The following is a 24,226-nucleotide window of genomic DNA, read 5'->3' as shown; positions in this document are numbered from 1 at the left end:
GCATATGTGTGTGTATGAATTATTTTATATACACTTCTTCTTCCACTTTAATTGTTGCTGAGCTCATGTTTTATTTTAATTAATGTTTTAATTTAGTACATGCACCATGAGGCACTTTCTCTGAGGCTATAATTAAGTTAGGAAAAAAAACTGGCTACTCTAGCATTTGAGGCTGGGAAACCAAGGCTCAGAAAGGGTAGGTTTGTGGCCCAAAGTCAGTTGGAAAATTGGGGATGAGTTTGGGAGGTGAAAGGTCTTGAGGGAGCCCTCTAGAATGTCATAAACGCCTCCTGAGTTGAGCAAACTCAGAGAGGAGGCGAGTGACATTTATGGAGCACCTTCTAGTGCCATGCACTGTACCACACGTTATAGACAGCATTATATAGTATCGTTTTTATCCTCTCCACAGCCCACAAAGCAGTTCTTATTCTCATCTTGTAGATGAAGAAAGGAGGAAGCCTCTGAGATTTAGAAACCTCTTCAGATTCTAGCAAATGGTGCAAGAGTCAGAATTTGAATCTCCATCACTCCGCTCTCTAACTCTGGGTTCATTTTACCAAACCACACTTTTTTTATATGGGGACACACAGGAAATATTGGGCAACCACACTGGAGCTGTGCACAGGGATCCTCTCACTAATCTAAGAATAAAGAGGCTGTTCGAAGCCTTCAGTAGAACGAGTTAATCTCGCTGGTGATGTTCAAAATCAACTTTAGTCCCACATATTTTTGAGAGTAGCTTTAAAACTCTCATAATACTTGGACCTAGAGATTATCCTACTAAGTGAAGTAAGTCAGACAGGGAAAGACGACTATCATATGATATCACTTATATGTGGAATCTAAAACAATAATACAAATGAACTCATTTACAGAACAGAAATAGACCCACAGACATAGAAAACAAACTTATGGTTACCAAAGGGGAAGGAGAGGGATAAATTAGGAGTTGGGGATTAACAGATAATATATAGTACTTTTATATAAACCACTATATATAAAATAGATAAACAACAGGACCCACTGAATAGCACAGGGAATTACATTCAGTATTTTGTAATAACCTGTAATGAAAAAGAATCTGAAAAAGAATGTATATATAACTGAATCACTTTGTTGTACACCTGAAGCTAACACATTATAAATCAACTCTACTTCAATAATACAAAAAAAAAACCCCAACGTCTCACAACACTTCTGCTACCCCCACCTCCAGCACTACCTCAATTACTACTGACGACTTTGCCTGAACTCTTTGAAGCACATTTTATAACAACCCTGGGAGGCAGCTCTATTATTAACCCCATGAGATTCATGACAGCTCATGTTTTCAGAGATCACGTCTCCTTCAAAGCCAGTCCTTCTCAGATCATGGTTTCTGAGGACACCCTTGTTGGGAAAGCTGTGGGTTGAGATCCAGTTGGGATCTCAGCCCCACATCTTTCTGGCCGTGTGCCTTTCACTGGTAGATTCCATGTTTATTGGTTCCTATTACGGCTGCTCCAGAGGCTGGGAACACTGGGACAGCCCCAGCTCTCATACAGTTTACTGTCCACCAGGCAGACACAGGCAATGAAGTAATGAAGGAATATGTATATATACAAAAGGGAATATCAGACGATGATGTGTCCTTTGTGGAAAACAAAATGGCGGTGTTACAGAGTGCCTGGAGGGATGCTTAGGGAAGGCTGTTCTAAGGAGACGATGCTAAGCTGAGGTCTAAGAGACAAGAAGGACCGAGCCCAGTTCAGAGCTGTGGAAAAGGCATCCCAGCAGGGGAAACAGCAGGCGAAGAACCCAGGGTGGGACGTCTTCTCACTGCCATTTTCTTCCATTTCCTATATCTTCCTGCATTTCTCTTTCAGGACACCCTTACCACACTGGGTGATCTTATATTCACTTGTGGGATTATTTCATTAGTATCCACCTCTCCACTGACCACGAAGTTCAAGGGGGCAGGGACCAGGTCTGCTGTGTTCACCACTGTAACCACAGGGTGCAAAGATGGCAAGCTGGCTTGTAAATATTTGCTGAATGAATGAATGAATGAATAAATGAATGAATGCTCGGAAGTGCTATTCCCAAGCCCTGTTCACTTTTGTAAACTGTCACATGCAATGGACGGACCCTCAACAAATGAGGCGACGGAAAACTCCAGAGCACAATACTCACCTTCTATTTTGTACAGTGCTTTCCACTTGACCAAGGACTTCCACTATGTTTCATTCATTCCAGACATGTTTTGAGTGCCTACTGTGTACCTGACCTTTCACATTTGAATCTCGTGAGAGACGTGACAGGCAGAACAGGCTGCATATAACCATTTCTCGGATGGGGAAAGTGCCCCAGGCAATTGTACGGCTAAGGTCATTGATCCTCTAATGCCGCGTTAATACTTCTTCCAGGTTTCATCCCCTCATTCTGGTCTGTCTGGGGATGCACTTCCTAGAGCTAACGCATAGGCTCGATGTTTGCCTGGGGGGCGGGGCAGGGCAGAGGTGCTCTCGAATGTTTTGTTTCCTGCAATGTTATCAGCACTTTCATGGTGTCTGTGACATGGTGTGTGCTTGATAAATCCACTTCTGCTCAACCCTCTCCCGGCCCCCAGGGACCCCTGTCCACTCAGGGTAACATCCAAACGCTTGCACATCCTTTGCCCTCCGGGCTGCCTGGGACCCCTAACTTGTCTCTCCTGTGAACAGCAGGGACACCAGCATGCCACCGGCTCCTTGCTCCTCTGTGCCCCCAAGAGACCAGATACCTTAACGGCGAGGCCATTTCTCTCACCCCTGTATTTCCAGTTCCCACACAGGGCCTGGCACATAGTGGGTCCTCCATAAATGTCTGTCAAAGGGATGCTTGAAGGAAGCATGGCCACCTGGGGGGGCTGAGGGATGAAGCAGGTTCCCCTTGTTCATTCGCCTCGCCTGGTGTCGGGCTCTCCCTGTGGGGCAGCTGGTCTTTGCTGCCCCTTCCTAAGTGCAGGTGTCACGGGTCTGCAGCTGTGTGTCTGGCGTGAGCTTGCATCCATCACTGCAATTTGCAGGGCTGAAGCCTTTTCATGAAAAGGGACGGAATTGAATCTGAGAGGCTGTTATCGCTGATACCGTTTTCTGCTCACGTCCTGGCAGCGAGGGAATCCACGGGAGGCCTGGGAGTGAGCTCCCTGCTCATTCCCCACCCCCGGCCCAGATGGTGTCGGGAGGTGGCTGAGACTCTGGGCCCAGATCTGAAGTCAGGGGTTCAAAGCCCCTCCACGTGCACCTCCCTCTTGGTGCGTCTGAGCCGCATGCATGTGCTTCTCCTCAGGAGGCAGCCGGAGCTGGGTAAGCCAATTGCGCTGAGGGGAACCTTGCCAAGCCAGAGCAAGCTTTCATTGGCCTAAGTTTGCGTCACTACTGATTCCAACCTGGTTTTACACAAGACTCGACAGAAAATTATTAGCTCTGAGAGCTTGTCTTCAGTTCCTCCCAAAAGAGGGCTATCTGGAGCCCAAGAATTGACAACCCATGCATGAGAAATCAGGTGGGCAGCTCGGAAAGTCATTTTCTCCTTCCCCAGTTCAAGCTCCCTCTGTGGCTCCATCAGGGCTTTGGCCATTGTCGACCATGACTTTCAGAAGTCCGGGTCCTTCAATGGCTGTCCGCCATGCTCCTGATTCAGTACCGCTTCCCACTGGCATTTCCAATATCTTCTGCTTTCTCTCTCACAACTCCCCTCTAATCACCCTCTGTTATTGCCAAACTGCCATTTCTGTGGGTTGAACTATTTTTCATCCTTCAAGGCTGAAATCCAATGACACCTCCTCTAGGAAGCCTTTCCTGATTTCCCCAACAATTATCTTTTTTTCTGCCTTTCACTCACCTCTATTTTGAAAGGCACCTCAGTCTGTCTTGTACTACATCATCTAGGTACATGTCTTCACCCCCAAGAGAGAGCCTATGTTTCCAGAGGGCAGCTAACAATAATTAATAAGGGAATACCCGCTCAGTGTCAGTGGCTCTAACCATGGGAAGGAGGCAGAGGATGCACTCGTTGTTTCTTCTCCTGAGCTAGATTCTCAATCTTATTTCCAAATTTGGCTAATAGCACCAGTAGCTTCTCAGTTACGTGAACTGAAACCTTGTTTTTTTGACCATATGTTTTTTTCTTCTTTCTCCAGCCAAATGGTCAGTAAGTCTTATCATTTGTCCTCACAAACACCTCCCAAATCTAGCTCGCTTTCCAGTTCTTTTATTATGGAGGCAACCTTCCAAAGCTCTTCCCAAGTAAGGAAACAGCTTCGGACCTGCCGTTCCTACTTGGGGTCTGCACCAGCTGGGTCCTTTTCCCATCGCCCCACCACAGCCCTGTTCTGCTCACAACCACCCTGCCCCTACTGCCTAAGTCCAAAGCTCTAACTCCGCAGCCAGGCACTCCTAGACCCATGTGTCACTGCTGCCCAACCTACATCAAGCCGCATGGAGCCCCCCCATTGCTGCCCAAACATCCCTGCATTTCAAGGTATCTCTGCAGTTTCTCCGGTCTAGAAGTAACTTCCAGGTCCCTTACCCACCTACCACTCTCTACCCATCTTCCAAGGCCCCACTCCTTTATGAGAGTCACCTCCTTTATGACCCATCTCTCCCTTTGCAAAGGTAAGGAATCTAGTCTTTGTTCCTACAACACATAGCTCCTACCTTGATGATATCAGTGGTTGCGTTGTGTATCTTCATTCATGCCTCTGGCCCCTGTCTTAGCACCTGAGCCCTTTGAGGGAGGGCAGGGACCGCATCTTAGTTTTTATATCCCCTTCCCCAAAGGTCTAGCCCCATATTTGGCCCATAGTAGGGGTTCAATCAATATTTGTTGAATTATTGAATAACTACTGGAGAAGTTGGAGATTAGAGAAGGCAGTCTTAGGATCTACGGGGCAAGAAGATATCTGCTGTTGTTATTGTCCTGGAATTGATTGCTGTTATTTCTCAGACATTAAGTAACATATAGACTTGTTCATCTGTCCCAGACTCTCAGGCAAGTTTCTATTTTAAATAATCCATAGTTTATCAAAAAACTTAAAGTAGAACTACCCTATGACCCAGCAATTCTACTCCTGGGTATATATCCAAAAAAATCTAAAAACTCCAATTCAAAGAGATACATGCAGCCCAGTGTTCATAGCAGCATTATTTACAATTGCCAAGATATGAAAGCAACCTAACTGTCCATGAACAGATGAATGGATAAAGAAGTAGTATAGATATACAACAGAATATTACTCAGCCATAAAAAATAACGAAATTTTGCCATCTGCAGCAACATGGATGGACTTGGAGGGTATTATGGTAAGTGAAAGAACTCAGACAGAGAAAGGCAAATACTGTATGGTATCGCTTATGTGTGGAATCTAAAAATGCAACAAACTAGTGAATATAACAAAAAAAGAAGCAGACTCACAGCTATAGAGAATGAACTAGTGGTTACCAGTAAGGCGGGGAGAGGCAATATAGGGGTGGGGTATGGGAAGTACAAACTATTGGGTATAAGATAGGGTTACAAGGATGTATTGTACAACACAGGGACTATAGCCGATATTTTGTAATAACTGTAAATGGAGTGTAACCTTTAAAAATTGTATAGAAAGTAAAATTAAATAGTACAATGAAGATCCCACACATGGCAACAAAAATCCTGCATGCCACAACTAAGACCTGGTGCGGCCAAATTAAAAAAAAAATTCCATCTCATTGTCCCCCAGAGAACATTCAGATCAGACATCCCAATATTTTGTTTTGAAATAAAATCCCTTCAAAAATATATTTAATGCTATATCTCTGCCCTGGGTTAGATGCTGGGAGAGGTACCCAAAACAACATTGTCCCTGCTTGGAGAGAAGGTCACCATCTGCTTCTGGGACAAGGCACACACGGACCAGAGTGTGTCTGCTAATGATGCCTCTGATCATAAAGTCAGTCACCAAAAGGCAGCCTCCGTGGAAATAGAGCTGTAGCTGTACTCTCGCTCTTATCAGTCCGCAGTAGCAAGGAGCCTTTCAAATGGAGAGTGAAATCACCGCGTTTAGAAAGGCATCTTGGAGGTGCAGTTTGTTGAACCAGATGGATTGGAAGCGTCTCTATTTTCTTTGCCGGTTGGCCAGCACGCCTTCTCCCACAACCATCTTCTTTTTTTTTCCCCTTCCACCCCTCATTCAATCCCAACTGCCTTCTCTTTTCTTTCCAATAACTCTCCCTTTGTTTCTCTTGAGACTCTCCTGCCAGCCTGTCAAGAACTCTGCACAAAATAGTGTATTTCTGTCAAGAGTTCCACGTGAAGCGTTAACTGTCTTTTGAACGCTGGCGGCAGCCTAGGCAGTGTGCGGGGACAGCCTTGTCCCGACGCCTGTTGATTTCCTTTCTGGCGAGCCCTGAGCTGACTCAAGCCTCCTGATTCAGCTGAGACAATGAGATGGGGTCCACAGTCCTGTTCAGCTTCCAGATGCTCTTGCAGAAAGAGCCATGGAGAGGAGAGGATGCCTGAGGTCCTCCAATTTTGGGACCCCCAGAGCAATCTTTCCACTTCAGCGCTGGACAGCACCACACAAACAAGTCAAGGTGAAGGGCCTTAGCTAACTGCATGTCCCTGGACTAGGTCCCGCTCCTGTCTTTAGTTTCCCCACCTGCGTGATAGTAGGAGTAGATAATCCCTAGGGTGCCTTCCTGGTCTGTCATTCCATCATTTCACAAAGCTACAGCAGCTACAACTTGTTAAAAATGTGATTCTCTCTTGGGGATCAAAAGTCAATAGAAAAAGAAATGGTCTAAGTAATTCAAAGACCCAGGAGGGACATTCTTTTAGGGAAGTAAGATAGCAGTAATAAAATCTCAGATCACAGTGATTTTCCATCTCTTATCTGATTCTCCCAACAGTCCTGTAGGAAGAAAGCCAGCTACACAGGACTTTCCCCTGGACCATCAGAGCCACTGTGGACAGATTTTCAGGTTGTGCACTGCACAAGGGCAACACATCTGAGGAAATGCCATTTGTATTAGAAATACAGACTAACTTCTCTGAAAGGGTGTGCTTGGTCATGAAGGACCCAGGGCTCCCAGCTGGCACGCAGGATTGTGCAAGTGTTTGGGGAGCCCCTCACAATACACCCACTTGTGAAAATACACGTGCACAGCTGCTGCTGTCCTGACCACACTTTAGATGACTCCTGAGAGCATCTAACTGGTCTCTTGGAGGGAAGGGGTTGGGGTCTCAGAAAGTGTGCTCTGCAAAAGCACGTGTACCTGTGCCAAGCAAGGTGGCAGTGAGTGGGCGAGGTGTCAGTGTATTTGTTCACTGATCTCTGATCTCTGAAACACCCGCTGGGGCAGAGCCAGGCCAAGCCCAGGGGACACACCCACACAGCCACGGTGGCACCTGATTCTTAAAGGGACACACACACTCTGACATCTATTTAAAAAGAAGCTGGAGATATTGAGTGTCTGTGCTGGTGAATTTTAGCTGATGGGGCAGATTAAAGTCAGGTTGAGAACTTTCCCCACCCTGGCCATGTCCCCTCACTTCCCTTCCTCCGTCCTTCCCATCGTTACACGAAGGCCACGTCAGGGGCCCCTAACATCTGGGGGGCCATCTGCCCCCATCCCTGCTGTGCCAAAGCCAGACTGCTTATGGTTGCTTGGGTTAATACGCTGACTCTCAAAAAATGTTGCTGAAGGTAGGGTGTCTTTTTCTAATTTGCACAAAGGCACTGTTTGGCTCCCAGTGGGCAGGCAGGCTATGGCATATGCATGGGGTTTTCCTCCGTCCATGCTTTGTTGCAGATACCAAAGGTGCCTTCCAAAGATACACGCTGGATCGTGCCACTCCCTCCCTCAAACACCTTCTATGGCTCCCCATTGTCTGTGAGAGAGCTTTGCAAGGGTGGTGGGAAAAGGGCATATTCCAGAATTTCATGGCTCACATTATCAAAATACTGGGATTCCCAGGTTCCCCCAGGTTCCAGGTTCCCCCCAGGTGTAAAATGTTGGAAGTGATGAGGAATGTGGAGTGAGGCGGAGAGGGAAGGTATGTGTATTATCAAAAGGTCTGCTCAGGGATCTGACACATCACCCTGACTAAGAAACACCCTCCTTCGGGATACAATTTAGACCTTGCTATGGCATTCAAGGTTTTCCAAGACTAGTACTCACCTAATTACCCACCTCCTTCTCTTGCCACTCTCCTTCACACAACCCACAGTCCACTCAGGTTTTCCTCCACTATCCAGACACCACAGTCTAGATGCCGCTTCCTCTGTGAAACCCTCCTTGATTTTCCAGTGCAAATGGCTCCCTTCTTCCTTTGTGATTCCATATCCTGACCGGAGTTGAGATGTGGGTACATCTGGGCTATAAATGATATTATTACTCCGCCAGATATCTTTGTGGTTTCGGCTTTTTGGAGGAAGGAAGAGGAAAGAGATTCGTGTGTGTGTCTGTGTGTGTGCGTGTGTGTGTGCGTGTGGAGTATGTAGGTGTCTGAGTGGCAGAGGGGACTGGTTTTGCATGTTGTTGGAGGGTCCAGGGCACAGCATCATCTCGAGGTGGGTAAAGGATTTCTCCTGGCCCTCCCTCAGCCCCAGACCCCACGGTCCACCTCGGCCCCCTAAGCAGACTGGGGCGCCGCCAGACTCTTCTGCGGGTGGGTAAGCTGGTGATCTCCTGGTGCGAAGGTGAAGGATTAAGCAGAGAATTTCTTTAAACTGGTGTCTGGACCCCACACGTGCTCTGTGATGGGTGTTTTCCTGCCACCTACGTCACACTGCCCGTGGCGAGTGGGAAGGATGTTGAGAGGTGGCCCTTGACCTCACAAACACTTGAGATACTGGCCATGCCTCACAGCTTGTAGGATCTTAGTTCCCCGACCAGGGATCGAACCCAGGCCCTGGCAGCGAAAGAGCCGAGTGCTAACCACTGGACCACCAGGGAAGTCCCTTGAGATACTTCTTAACGTTGAAAATCTGGCTGTGGTCAATCTGTCCAGACCTTATTCATTCCGTACATGCTTTGCTTACTCCAGCTCATAAACATGATAACAACTGCTAACGTTTTTCAAACACCTACTGTGTACCCATCCTTTATGTAGATCATCTTATTTAATGCTTGTGAGAATCCTGCAACCTGTTTATTATTCGGCCCATTTAACTGAGGGGGAGATTGAGGATCAGAAACTCAGCATCTCCTGATCTGGGATCAAACGGAAAGCGGCGGGAATGACACGGAGACCCAAGTCTGCTGGACTCCAAGGTCTGTGATGTTTCTCCCATGCTACATAGGAGCTGGTCTCCTCGGCCTCCAAGGTCCTTTCTGAGTTCTTACCCTCTGCCTACTTGATTCGAGGCAGAGTTCAGATCTAACCCACATCTATTAGGCTCCATGCACGTACACCGTGGTGGTTAAGAACTCAGTCCCTGCAGTCACGTACACCTGAGGTGCATCGCATATTAGCTGAGTGACCTTGGACAAGTAACTCAACTCTTCTGAGCCTATTTCTTCGTAGAGTTGTGAAGGGGATTCAATAGGAAGATACATTTAAGAATTTAGCAGAGTGTCTGGCATATAGCAAATGTTCAATCAATGATGGCTGTTAGCGTTATTAATTATCTACTCAATAAGCATTAATGGAGGACACACTGCGAGGTGTGGTATCCATTCTTTGGATGGACACTGTACCATCTGCATGTATCCCAGTGAATTGAACTCGGCCCTTCCTGCCTTCCAAGCCTTTGCCAGGGCCTGTGTTGCATACGGAGTGGAGAACCTCCCTCCCCCGAGGCCTGCGGTGAGCTGCTACTCTTATTTATCATTTAGGCAGCATCTGCTCTTTGGTGAAACATCACCCTTGTGAACAAACACAGTGCAGGCATTTGACCTTTCTCCATGAGCACTGGCTTCTTTGCTCACTGCCAGGAATGAAGCCGATTCGAGCGGGAGGCGTGTGTCCAAGGACCTTTCAAAGGGGCCGCCAGATGGGTGCCTGGGTGATGACTCTGGGGCTGAGAGCAGCAGACGGGATGGATTGGAGGCTGCAAATGAATAAACCTGATCCTGTTATTCCGATGGGCCAAGAAATCTCCCCAGGTGACGTCAGCCTGGCGGATCCGCAGGTGACATCAGCCTGGCGGATGCCAAGAAAGCAAGGTGGCCCCCGGCTGCCATGATCTGTGCCACCACACATTGGTCTCCCGCTTATGTCCTGGGCGGCAGCATTTGCCACCTGTCAGCCATGACCGGAAGGGGCAGCTGGCCAGGCCCTCTCAGGTGAGTCTGCAGGTGGCATCACTGAGCCCGCTGGAGTTTGCAGTGGCGTCTCTGAGAAGCCTCTGTGTCCTCCCAGGGTCTGCGACCAGGAGTTGTCTGGGATGGAGGCTGGAATCACCAGAAGGGACAAAAGGGACTCCGTACAGTAAAACCCTCCAGACGTCGCCCTTGGACAAGCGAGCACAGCTGGAGTCCTCACGTCACTGACGATGGGTCATCTCTCCTCTCGGGGTCTTTAGAGAGCTCTGCTGAGGAATGGCTCATCCATGCAAACTGCTGTTCCAGTGCAGGGGCTGTTATTATTAATTGGCTTCCTTCGTTCACAAGCATTTAATGAGACCTACTGTGTTCCAGATTTTTTGCTAGGGACAGAAGGACGCAGAAATGAACTAATCAAAGTCATTGCCTTCGTGGAGCTCCAAGTCTTCAGTGGGATCAGGGGCAGGGGCAGAGGTGGAGAGAGGAGGGATGCAGAGTAGGTGAGACGAGATTCAAGTTAGCAGCACAAAAGACTCAAAATTCTCAATGCTGTCCCTGAGAAATGAGGCTTCGGCAGGCCCAGGACCTGCAGGGTAGGCTGGTTTGGGGCTTGAGGACAAGGAGCATGACACAGGCATATGGAGTAGGAAAGCACTGCAAACTTACAGCAGATGGAAGCGACACACATCCCTGGGTAGCAGGGTCAACGGGGCAGTGGGGTCTGAGATCTGAAATGCAGCTTGTGGCTGAACCACAGACACCCTGGGGAACTTCTTCTGAAGGCAAGTAGGGGCCACTGAAAATGGTCAGGTCGTGTTTGAGGGCATCCATAGTGTAGCATCTTATAGGCTGTGCTGGGCGGTGGGACGGCACAAGACTGGAGGCAGGAAGATGAGTGAAACGGCTATTGCATTCAAGCAGGAGGGACGGAAATTAATATCTCAGATCTACCAATTTCTGCGGTCACCTTCCTGACCCATCCCCATCCAGGATCTGAACATGGATGAGCTGGAGATATGGCTGGAACGTTACCGAGGAGGAAGTAAGGAGACAACACGTGGGGGAATAGAGAAGGCAGGAAACATTTTCAACACGAGGAGTTGCTGAAAGGAGCCCGCCTTGTCGTTCCTCTGACCCCTCTTTTCATCTGCCTTATTTGCAGCCGGGATCTCGGATTCTGCAAATGCATTAAGAACAAACAAACACAGGGAAATCAATGCAAACTAGACAGGAGACCTTTCTAGGCGGGCGAGTGGAGATGGCAGGCGGTCTTCATTCATCCCCTTTCCCATAGGGTGGATGGGGTGGGTGGAAGGCAGGATACAGGCAGCTGTGATGGAGCCCACTCAGGTCTCTGCCTCTCAGTCATTGGGTAACATTGACCAAGTCCCTTAACACCTCTGAGGCTTAGTTTCCTACTCTTATAATGTTTAAGTGTTATGATGTCCGGAGGAAAATATACATAAATTGCCCAATCAGTGTTAGCGTCTTTTCCCTGCCATTTACAGGAGACTGGTGATCAGTGCTTGCTGTAGCTGAAATACGGCCATGGGAGCATTCTTTCTCTAGTTCAGCTTTAACTCAAGATGTGCATCTTTGTTAGGTTACAGCTCTCACGACACAAGTCGAGTTTTTCAACTGTTAGCAGTCATTTACACCTTAGTGTGAGTGAATCTTAATTCACGAGTTGTTCCAGCTGGAGGGGTCTTTACAGATGATACAGGACAACCCACTTGTTTTAGTACTGGGGTTCCTGTAGTCTAGGGAAGTGAGAGAGAGAGGTTCTCAAGGTTCCAGAGGGAGATAGAGAAAGAACCGGGATTAGAACTCAGGTCTCCTGTGGCTTGATTGCTTCTCTTTCCGTTATTCATGATGGAAATTTATTTATTTATTATTTTGATAGCAGGCAGATACTGGAGCCTGAGGTAGAAACAAGGAGATGGCTGAGAAGGGAAAGATTTAGCTCCTCAAAGAGGTGAAGCGTGCTGCCACAATCTTTGAGGGTTTGGGGAGCCCTGAAGGTAGGTCTGCCCAGTGTGATTGCAGGACTGTAGCCCAGGCTCCTCACCAGAAGAGGACACGAGGTGATCTTGAGCTCTTCCGATGGCTGGCTGAGATGTGGAAGGTGGCAGCTGTGTGACCCTGGGCGAACTGCTTTGTCACTCAGAGCCTCACTGTCTTCCTCCGTACAATGGGAGCATTCTTGTAACCTGCCTATCCAGACCTTATCAATCTGTGGCTTCACATGTTGCCACATTGACTCTAATAACCAGATCTTGACAGCGTCAAGCCTTCAGGCACCAGGACTTCAGCCCCCGCAAGGGCTCCTCCCCGGCTTGCAGGAGTCCTCAGATCCGGAGTGTCCCCCGCGTCGTCATGAAGAAGCTTGTGCATGAGTTTTGTCCTCATCTCTGGGTTTCACCCCTGTTTCTGCAGTGAAAACTCAAGCTTCTTACCAAGGATGTCGCTTCCCAGCATCCCACAGCCACCTTCCCCATCTGCGGGGCAAGTGTGTCCTCTTTCCACCTCATCACCCTCTTCCCACTTCACCCCATCTTGTCACCTGACCCTCCAAACAATGCTTCTGCACCCGCATTTCATCCAGTTTTCACGAGAGCAGCTCATGTAGTGGCTGGGTCTGTAACTCCCTACTACAGGGTCCCCATCTGTCTAAGGGTGCAATGGGGCTTGGACACCAGGCCATTCCTCCACTGTCCTTATCTCCCTTGGGTTCTGTCCATGCCGAGCCCTCCCTGCCCCCGCCCAAATGACAAGGTCTCTGGAAGCAGGATAGTGCTTCAGAGTGTGGGCGCCGTGGAGCCCACTGCCTGTGTTCAGTCCCACCTCCACCGACACTAGCTCTGTGATCTTGGGCAGGCCATGTAACTTCTCTGTGCCCCAGTTTCCTCATCTATGAAAAGAGGGTGGTAATAACTGCCCCAGGGTTGCATTTCAGCTTGAATAAGTGAGTAGAGCCTGGCACGTGGTGAGGGGTCAGTAAATGTGCGTAATTAACATATGTATCAACTCACACAAAAAGACACATTCTGGAAAGAAGCAGAGTATCTCTCCACCCACCACGAGCCCCAGGATCCAGCTATGATCATTTGTTCAGTAATATGTCCTACTCTCTAGAGATCTCTGGACAATATTAGTGTCTCTTGTCAGCGACACATAGCTAGCTGGCTGCAGGATTCTTCTTGGAACTGGGCTGGGAGGAGGAAAGTACAGGGACCACATCACAGGCTGGATTTCCTGGGGAGCAGATTCTGGTACAGAGATTAGCAAGCAGGATGTTTATAAGGGAACGCTCTTGGGAAGGAAGAAAGGACGGGCAGAGGGAGAAGCTGAGCTGTGTTACAGTCCTGAGGACAGCCAAGCCACAGAGCACTCTGGATCCAGAGGGTCCTTTGGAATTGTCCTGAGTGATGACCGTGGGCTTCCTTCCCCAGCATTGAACAGTCACTGGGTGCAGACCACCCTGGGAAAGGGACGTGACTAAAGGCCGGGCCCTCCCTCTTCAGCCGAGGGCAATTTCCAGAAAGAACTGCAAGCTGAATGCTGTCTTCCACCAACAATTTCAGTGGCCCAAGGAACAAATCCTTCATTCCTTAAAAAAAAATTTTTATATTGGAGTATAGTTGATTTACAATGTGTTAATTTCAGGTGTACAGCAAAGTGATTCAGTTATATATATATATATATATGTATATATGTGTGTGTGTGTGTATGTGTGTATATATATATATATATATTCTTTTTCAGATTCCTTTTCAGATTCTTTTCCATCTTTTCCATGTAGCTTATTACAAGACATTGAATATAGTTCCCTGTGCTAAATAGTAGGTCCTTGCTGTTTGTCTATTTTATATACAGTAGAGTGTGTCTGTTAATACCAAACTCCTAATTTATCCCTCCCCCCCTTTCCCCTTTGGTAACCATAAGTTTGTTTTCTATGTCTGTGAGTCTGTTTCAGTTTTGTAAATAAGTCCTTCATTCTTGAAGGGGGGCCTGCGTGACTCAGCTTTGATCCATGACAAACCAGGACAGGGTGGTTACAGGGGGTCATGCTTGGGGACCTCTCACTAAACATCCTTGCAGGCGCATGAGCAGACTAGAGCCAAATTCCTTAGCAGGGCAATGCTTATCTCTACAAATTGGCTTCAGCCTTTCCATATTCTGCCATACGTTTTCTCCTTCCCCACACACCTGCTTCTTCACCCACAAAGAGCTTTGCACGGATCATACCATATCCTTCCCTACTTCTGTGCCATTGCACATGCTGTTCCCTCTTCCTGCAATGCCCTTCCACCCCTTCTCCGCATTACTTGGGAAACTTATCCTCATTCTTCCAGCTGCAGCTCAAATATCACCTCTCCTCATGTTCCATCACATTTTGAACATACCCTGAATATTCATTCATTCTGTCATTCAACAGATATTGGTCCTAAATGGAGACTATGCCAGGCTCTGAGCTACCACACCCTGTACCATTTGCACGCGTATCAGCTTCCCCTACTAGTAAGGCTAGGACTGTGCTTGATTCATCTAAATGTTCTGAGCATCTCGTCTAATGCCTAGCACAGAGCAGGTGCTCGTTAAAGGCTTGCCTCATAAATGAATGGGATGCCGTGAATGGGAAGTCAGGGCAGGTGAACTCCCAGTCTCCTTCCAGCTGGAATCATGTGTGGATTTGCAATTCTCAGTCTGATGGGGGCACAGGGATTATGCTGCCCTTGGCTGACATCAGTGAGCACCTACTAGGTTCTGGGCACCGTGGGAAGCCCCAGAGTGGCAATGTCCCTGCTCTCAGAGGGTTTATTTCTGATGGGACATAGACACATTCATTCTCAGAGTACCACCTGAGCACGAGATGGGGTGTGCTCAGTGCCTGGAGAGAGGGGCAGAGACAACGCCTGTGGTCTGGGGGAAGGATGAGTGGCCTTGGGGAAGGCTCCATGGACGAGGGGTCAGTAAGCTGAGACTTGAAGCCGGGGCAGGATATGGAGAAGGAGGCAGGAAGTCCCAGGATCAGTTGTGGGAAAGTAAGTTTTCCGCTTTGGAATGTATTTATAATAATTAGATACATTTTTTTCCCCTCCACATAAAACTGAATTTTGCCTTTAGTATCATCTGGCAACATTACCTAAAATATGTTTCCATGGGATGTGGGTTTGGGGAAGTGTTAATAGATGATCTTCAAAGAATAAAATGTCCCCAGGGCAATTAGAAACAAAGTTGAACAAGGCTCTCCACTGCACGCCTTATCAGAGCCTTTAATGTGCTGATGGGGCGACAGAGCAAGGAACACTCCTCTGTCTTGTGGGACCTCAGAATCATTTCTTTCGAGCTAGCATTTCTGCAAACGTGTTCTGGGGAGCCATCTGGCCTCCATCTCGCCCCCTGTCAGTCAGAATGTGTGCTTGGGGCAGGAGGAAGGTCATCAAGGTCATTTTCAGGGGACAAAGGAGCCAGCTCCAGGCTCACATTCCCAGGCTAATACTGTAAGGAAGGGGAAGGGACCCAGCATTGGCTGAGCTCCTACTTTGTGCCTGACGCTGCATCTCTGGTTGATGGTGTAGCAATTTTCTACCCATCACCCCACCAGTCAGGTATTCTTATCTCTGCTCCACAGAAGAATGAGACTCAGGGAGGCCAGAGGATTTGCCCAAGGTCCCACAAGAAGGAAGCCGCAGGGTTGGGGCTTGGTCCTAGGCCCATCTGATTCCAGCATCCGTGCTTTCCCTGGAGTCTGCTCCCACACTGTAACTCAAGATTTCTTCTGATAAAGCTCCCCAAATCTAAGAATCAACTCCCCACTGAGCTCTCTGTGAGGCCCCAGACTCCCAATGTCTTCCTTTCCCCACTGGTGGGAGCTCGGCTAAGTGTCTCCTTTACTTTAGCTTTTAGAGAAAGATCCCCCTCCCCCATGGGCTAAGAGTGACTCTGCAGGACAAAGGGCTTCGAACCCAGACACTGCCCCCACATACTGCCCTTGGCTTCCTTCTGTCTCTCCTGAACCCTCACCCCACACTCCAGGGAGGAGACATGCCTTCATAACGGAGGGCCTCGTTCCAGCCTGGCCGTATTACACGCTCAGGATGGAGTGGTCCTATTTCAGGGGAAGGAGAGCAGACACACTAAATTACCAGGTGGATTAAAGCTCCGTTTGGCTGGAAACAGAGTTGTTTTTGCAAAAGTGCTTCCTTGATTCCTGCATTGTCAGAGGTTGTTTTAAAATTCTACATTTTCCGGTCTTTTAGCATTCTGCCTGGTTTGCTCTCACACTTTACTGGACAATTTTTTCAAATATTACACCTCGGTCCTGCCAGACTTTGGAGGTGGGGTAGTTGAGACCTTCCAGGCTCTAATGGATGTGGAGTTGAGGGAAAGGTCTGGTGCTCAGGGGGACTTGGGAGCTGCACACCCCATCCCCAGGGAAGCCTGACTGCCCCATGCAGGGGGAGTTTGGCTGTCGCTGCTCTGTGCTCCGTCTCCTTGGTAGCCTCTAGGAGAGGCTGTCTTGCCCAGTGGTTAGGGCCATGGCTCCACAACACTGCAGGCCACTTGCTTGCAGTGAGCGCCTGGGCAGGGCATTTCACCTCTCTGTATCCTCTAATGAGGGAAACAAGTATACTTGCTTCATAGGGTGACTATGAGACCTGAGTTATTACATGCAAAGTACCTGGAACACACCTGGCACATAGTAAGGCCTCAGCAAATGTCAGCTTTCATTTACTGAGCCCTTGGTGTGTAGTTTATGCATATCAACTTGTTTCATTCCTATAAATAATGCTGTTTGATGTTGACTCCATTTGGCAAATGAAGAAACTGTGCCTCAGAGAGGTTGAGTAACTTCCCCCACATCACACAGCTGGTCAGAGGGGACCAAGAATTGAACCCAGGTCTGCTGGACTCCAATATCCAAGCACCTTGCACTTCCTACCTTGTGTGAAAGTATTTGAGTAAATGCTTTCTGCTCCCTATGAGAATTGTGTTTCTAGAGAGCAGAATCCTCTTCCAGCTCATCTTTTTAACCCTACAGCACCTCGGCACCTGACACGGATCATTGTTCTGGAGGTATTTGTGGAATAAGTAAATGGTCTCAGGGAGAAAGGAAGCTCACATTCATTGAGTCCCTACTGTGTGCAGATGCTTTGTCAGGACTCTCTTTAGAGTCCCACAGGGCAGGTGTTATCTTTGTTTTACAGCCGAGATAGCGCCAGAGGACTCTCTTAGCTCCAAAATTAAGAAAAGAGATTAGATGTTCGATGACCTTTTAATGGCCTTTGCAAAGATACACTTAGAAGGAAATGGAATTTTAATATGAAAGGAATGGCAGAAAGGCAAAGATAATGCGCTCCACCATCACTCTCTAGTAGAAGGCCGTGCCATGGTGAGCAGAGAGACTTGAGAAGCAAACAAAACCTTCCCTAACCTTGGCTCTATCACTTTTTAGCTGGGTAACATCAGACTAGCTCTTTGAAATCTCTGAGCCTCACTTTTCTGTAAACTGAAGGCAATCAGCCTACAAATATTTATTGAACGTCCACCATGCGCCAACCCCAGTCTAGGCACTGCAGGTAGTGAACCAGCTGGCAGAGTCTTCTGGTTTGGAAACGAGTTAGAAATGATGGCAAGTTTTGGATTCATGCCCTATCATAACGGTGGGGTTAGAGCCAAGAGCATTCACCATTGGATTGGACGTAGAGTATAACGAAGAGAGAACAATTTAAGATGACTCTTAGGTCTTGGGCTTTGGACAGTTGAGGGGAGACTTCTGCTCTTTATTAAGATGGGGGTGACTTGGGGTGAAGGGAGGGGGTAGGAATCAATGGTTCTGACTTGAGGATACTAAATTTTAGATGCTTGAGGATATTAAATTTAAATTTTCCAATGGAGATGCTGGGAGGGCAGCAGATTGGGAGAGAGGTACCAGGGATGTGTATATGTATGGTAGTTTAAGCCATGGGGACAGTTGAGATGCTCTAGAGAGTGAGGTAGAAAAGAGGGCTGGACAGGAAGTCTGGGAGAGCAGAGGGGCAGCAAAGGAGACCGAGCAGGTGAGCAGGTATAGTCAGGGAGCTGCGAGGAAAACAAGGAGAGTAAAGTGTATGCATATCTGCAGAAGAAATCATCCCAAGCAGGGGAGTCAACCATATAAAAGCTGGTGGAAGATCAGGTAAGAGGGGGACAGAGGCCTTGCTGTTGGTTTGGCCGAGGTGAGTCACAGATGACTCTGATAAGAATCTTAGGGGGATGGTGGGAAGTAAGCCTGATTGGAGAGGGATAGAGTTAAGATGGGAGTTGAGAAAGTGGGCATAACACATACGGGTAGATCTTCCAGGCGTTTTACTGGGAAATATAATAGCTGGAAGGGTCTCTGAAGTTAACAGTGTTTATAAAGGTAGGTGTCATTATGACCCATGTATGCCATTGAGAGGAAGAAATGGATTTGTATTTCAGTAAAACAATTAATACACAGTGCCTCAGACATAGAGCTTGATAAATAGGGGCTATTATTATTATCATTTAACACATATTGAGTGAGAACCTGTCGTGCTCCAGGGGTTTTTTTTAAAGGAGATGTATTTATTTAAAATAATGCTAATATAGTCCCGGGGCACACTGAGTCCAAGAGGGTGTTTGCAGCAGATCTCATTATTACTTAACAGCTAAATAATAAGGCTTGTTTTTTAACTTACAGAGTCACTAAATAATAGAGGGGAAGGAAAGAGTAGTACTGATCCAATAGAGATTCACGCTTGTATTAATCTTCCTTAAGCATTCGTTTGGTCGGCAACCTTGGGCAAAGCTTGTATCTAAAGGGTTGATCAGGGCCCAAAGTGCTCACCGATATTTGGAAGTCTATACCGTTTGGCTCCTTTGTGTTGTCATGGAATCACATGACTAGTTCTGGTCAAAGAGCTGTGAGTGAAAGTGATGTGTGACATGATTGGGCGGGACAATTTAATTGTCAGAGTAAGACACCCCTTACCTGGGTGGTGACCATGGACGCACACATCAGGATGGGACTTGCATTAGCCTGGACTGCAATCAGCAGAGTCCCTTGAAGACCCATGTACCACAAACAAGAAATAACCCATTTTTCTGTTAAACCACCGCATCTTTGGGGATACTTGTTTCTGCAGCATATCCTTGCCTCTCCTGACTGAATTGGTAGGATAGTTCACTGGTGATCACCTGTGAACTAGACTGAGATATTCCTCTACTGAGAAGTTCACTGTCTGCAGTCAATCCAGCAGCTTCCATAAAAGCACAGTGGGGGTTATGTGTGTTCCTACGGGGAGATGTAGGGTGCTATGGGAATGGATGGCAGAGGGACATAACCTATGCCAGGAATGCAGGAAGGCTTCCCCAAGGAAGGGATTTTCAAGCTGAGATTTGAGGGGTCAGCGGCAGTTAGCCAGGTGAGGGAGAAGCTGGGGTGAGAGGACATTCTGGGCAGAAAGAATTGATGCGCTTGAAAGTCTAGAGGCAAGAGGAAGTCCAGCCCAATTAGAGATGAAAGGAACAATGTGCCTGGAATGTGTAGGGAGTGAAAGAAAGAGTGACTCGAGATGAATGCCTCAAGGGCAGACATAGTCAGGGCTTAGGTGGTCGAGGGCTTTGCCATTTTAAAATGCATTTTGTACTTTATCCTAGTTTTAGACCTGGGTTTAGCACCTTCCTAACTCCCAGCCACTGCCCTCTTCCTAAGTTGAGTCAAGGAGGTATCTGGCTGAAGTGTTTAACAGGAGCCACTTCCAAAGCCAAGCCACCAAAAGCCTCCTGGTCTCTGGAATGGGAGGGGGAAGGAGCCTTGAGTCCTTATGGCAACTGAGGGGATGCTGCCAACTCACCTTCATGGAGCTCCTTGGAGCTCACCCTCATGTTCTTAGTGGATTACTACTAAACCCTGGTGGCAGGAAGTCAGACATCACCAAGCCCATTCTAAGCCCGGCAGCCTAGAGCATTCCAAAGATTTAAAATTCACCTTCTTCCTCTCTTGGATTCTGAGGGAACTTTGCACAAAATCAACAGACAAATGGGAAGTCAAGCTTGACTTGCTACAAAGCAAAGCAGTTCCCCATTCCCAGTGCCAAGTGCTGGTCCAAGTTGATCTGAAAGGTGGCCTCATACATGAGGCTTGAGTGAGGTTCCCTCCAACTTTCCCCCACAATTACCCTGAATCTCTATCTAGATCATCCCCAACTGTCTGCCTCCAGAAAATTGATGGCTTGATAGTCTCTCCATCCTGAGAAGAAAGGCCATTTGGAAACATAAAGAGAATGAGCAAGTTTACCCCTAAAATATTGATGCACTGAGCTGGTCCAGCTGCCCAGCTTTTAGCTGGGACAGTGACCTGGCCAGGCTGCCACAAGGAAGGAAAGATCACAATAAAGAGATGTTTGGGGGTTGAGTACCTTCTTGAACCTTGGCACTCTCATCAGTCCATGAAGCAGGCAGTAAGATTAAATGGGAAACAGGTCCCCTGCCTGTGAAATATTGGACAAGAGGGCAAACCTTTAACATGCTGGGACCCAACCTGCCCATTAGTGAAACATGGCCTAGAATTTCAGATTCTTCCTGACAATCACATGAATAACTCCTCCTCCTGTGGGTGGAGCTAGCCAAGTGTGGCCAGAGACCATACATACGTCTTCAATACCATCCCTGAAAGCCTAGGCTGATGTCCTGAACTCACATAATTGGACTGAAGGCCACACAGAGGGTGTGACATTCCCCTTTCCGAGCTGGCACAGATATACTCAAGACCCTGCCCTCTCTCTTCTCCTGACCCCTCTTTTGCATCTCTCCTTATTGCCATTAACTTTCATGTCCAAGTTCAAAAAGATGGTGGGAAGCTAGGCCCTGGGTTGGGAGGGCTGGTTAAATAACTGCTCCACTTACATGTTTTGCTCCCACCTCAAGGCCTGGATGAGAGAGCTGTGAAACAGAGCAGCGCATTTCAAGCCCACATGATCCTAAATGTGTTTCTTATTTTTAAATTGGGCTTATTTATACATTCAACAGTTACTTTTTATAAATGCAAATGGAATAGCAATGAAAAGCCTCCTCTCTTTTTGTATCACACGTGGACTCCTCAAAAGTTTTGTACACCCCGGGGTTCTCCCATCCCAACTGCATCACTCTGACAGAATTGGTCTGGTATCTGTAGAAGGGGCACTAAGTCTGTCTTTACATAGGCCTAGGGCATGGTCACCTGTGACATTTTCAGGACTTGGAGATCTGGTTGACTCTGAAAACTTTCTTTTGTGAAATATCTGACCAAGTTTATACTCTTGGAACTTGAGAAGGTGGGGAATGTGGACTTGGATCCAACCAGCATTCTTCTCATCCAAGGTTAATGCATTGTCCCACTCAACATCAATTGCAGTTTCATTGTCAGAGTCTCTCAGGGAACTTCACGTACTCAGCACTGATAGGTGGTTCTTAGGTGTTAGGGACCTAATGTTACCCAAGGCAGACTGAATCCTGGACTCTAAGGTTCTTACATTCTAGTGTGTCATGGACCCCGCCAGTAATGCAGACTCAGCCACTCAATGTCATTAAAATCAAAGTCTTTCTACCTTGATGCTGTGGAAGGTACTTGAGGAAACACAAAAGGAGCATAGCTATTATTATTCAACAGGTTTGAACTCTGTACCGGAAGTAGAGTGTCAGATGAAGTTGAGGCTTTGGAATGAGTCAGACCCAAGTTTGAATGTTGAACTCATCACAAATGAGCTGGGTGTAGGTTGGCAAACATCACCTCCTTGAGCTCCAGTTTTCATCTTTAAAGGGGGATATGAAAATACTAGCTCTGTAAGGTTATTGCTAAGGTGAAATAAGAGAGTGTAAGTATAGTGGCTTGAATTCAATAAACATTAGTTTCATTTGTCTTCCCGTGCTTCCCACAGCACTGTGCTGGGAAATGCTTAAGAATAATTACCTTCAAGGGGCTCCCAGTCTGGACTGTAAGCTTTGGGAGAACAGTTATGAGGTCTTTTTAGTTCTTTGTTGTGTCCTCAGTGCTCAGCCCCATATCTGGCCCACAGTCAACACTCAATTGTTGTAACATATTTGTTACTTACTAACTCAAGGAACGTGGATTTAAAGAACATCAAGCCAAGGTAGAAATCGACCATCTTTTGGGAGAGGTGCTCAGGGCAGCAAGTGGCAGAGACTGCGTTAGTGTTGTAATTTCCATGATGATCAGGATATAATAAGAGGGAAGAGCATTACAGGGAACAGCATGCTGCGTGATATTGACAGAGCATCAAGTGCAAGGTGGCAGAAGAGGGATTGTGGAAGCTGAGGCTGGAGCAGTAGGTAGTGGCTGGGACATGGAGGACTTTGTACTTGACTCTTTGGGAACCATTTAAAGGCTTTATTCAGGAGTGCAACACTGTTAGACTTGCATTTTGGAAAGATCACCTGGGATGGATGGGAGGGATGCAAATGTAGAGGCAAGGGGGTCCAGTTAGAAACTGTTGCAATGGGCTGGGGAAGAGATGGCCGTGACTTAAGGTCATGGCAGTGGGAATGGGGAGGAGAGGAAGGCCCAGGAGAAGTGGAGGCTGCACAGTGGCCACTGGGTATCCAGTGCAAGTCCTTGGGAATGAAGGGTAAAGCCTTTTGATCTGTGTTTCCACCAAGTATGAAGCGGGGGTGGGGAGTGGTCTCTTGTATTCCCCAGTGAAGGTGGAAGGTGGAAGGTCCTTCTCAGAGCTCTCTGTTAAGGGGAGAGGAATCACTCTGCCCCCTCTTTACTCACCAAGGCTGTCAATCTGGTAAACAAAAGTTTTGTCAAACTGCCTTACTGAGAAGTAGTTTAAATTAACCTTGACTGTGGATTAATAAATAATAAGGCCTGAATGGCTTATAAGGAAATCAATTACACTATAAATTTTAAAGCAGCACGTGCTCAGCTCCAATCGCGGAGCCGCGGCATTCTTGAACCATTCCAAATGTGCCGAAACGCAATTCCAGGCGATTCTGTCACTCGGGGGATTAGACAGGATGCATTCAGTGTTGCAGTTTGCTGTGCCTTCCGGGATGGCTAAGGAACATTCAGTGGGTGGGGACGATTTGTGGAAAACAAGATAATTTACCCTCATTCTCTACCTGGAATGTAGGGCACGTGATCTGGGCACGCTTCCACTTTGCATGACGCCCAGGCTTTGTGGGGCTGGGAGGGACCCAGAGGTGTGTGACCCAGTAGTTCTCAACCCTTCTAGACTAATACTTTGTGATGTGCCCTTTATTATCCTGAAATGGAATTCATAAATTAGATAACCCACCTAGACATCTCATTTAAAAAATCTATATAATGCCCATGAGGTAAAGTAAATGAAAAATAAAAAGCAAAGTAATTTATAATAAAATACTATGTATGTTGCTATGTGAATGAGAGGCAATGACTAGATGGGGAGACATAATAGGCGTCAGATGATGGAAACTGATGGAAACTGGAATGAATGTGTGGAACTGGCCACTCACATATAGAAACAGTGTGGCCTTCAGAGGTGTGATTTTCTGAAACAGTGGAGATCAGAACAAAACAAGGTACAGTCCCTCTTTCATTTGAATGATAGTTGCATTCCTGAAAAATTCAGTGTATAGTAAAATCATGCAAAAATTCTTTGTGTCTGTATGTGAAATAGAACTAGGACCTGGGCCCAGATAACTACAGCAGGGAATTTGCACTTCTATGTCAGGTGGGACATCCCAAAATCGAGTCGGGTATGGTCCAGTTTATTGGGCAGGACCTTCCCGTATGCTGTAGGGCTGCCTAGCATCCAAATGCCAGCAGTGCCCCATCCATCTTCCATGACAGCCAAAAGTACCTCTGGAAATGTCCACACTGCCCCCATCGAGACTCACAGTTCTTATCCAACACCTTCATGGTTTGGGTGGAGATACAGAAGGCTGGAGAAGGGCAGGGACTTGCATAA

The sequence above is a fragment of the Tursiops truncatus genome, chromosome 6 (assembly GCF_011762595.2).
Source record: "Tursiops truncatus isolate mTurTru1 chromosome 6, mTurTru1.mat.Y, whole genome shotgun sequence".
NCBI lineage: Eukaryota > Metazoa > Chordata > Mammalia > Artiodactyla > Delphinidae > Tursiops > Tursiops truncatus.
The sequence above is the reverse complement of the archived record's forward strand: the minus strand, read 5'-3'. Positions refer to the sequence as shown.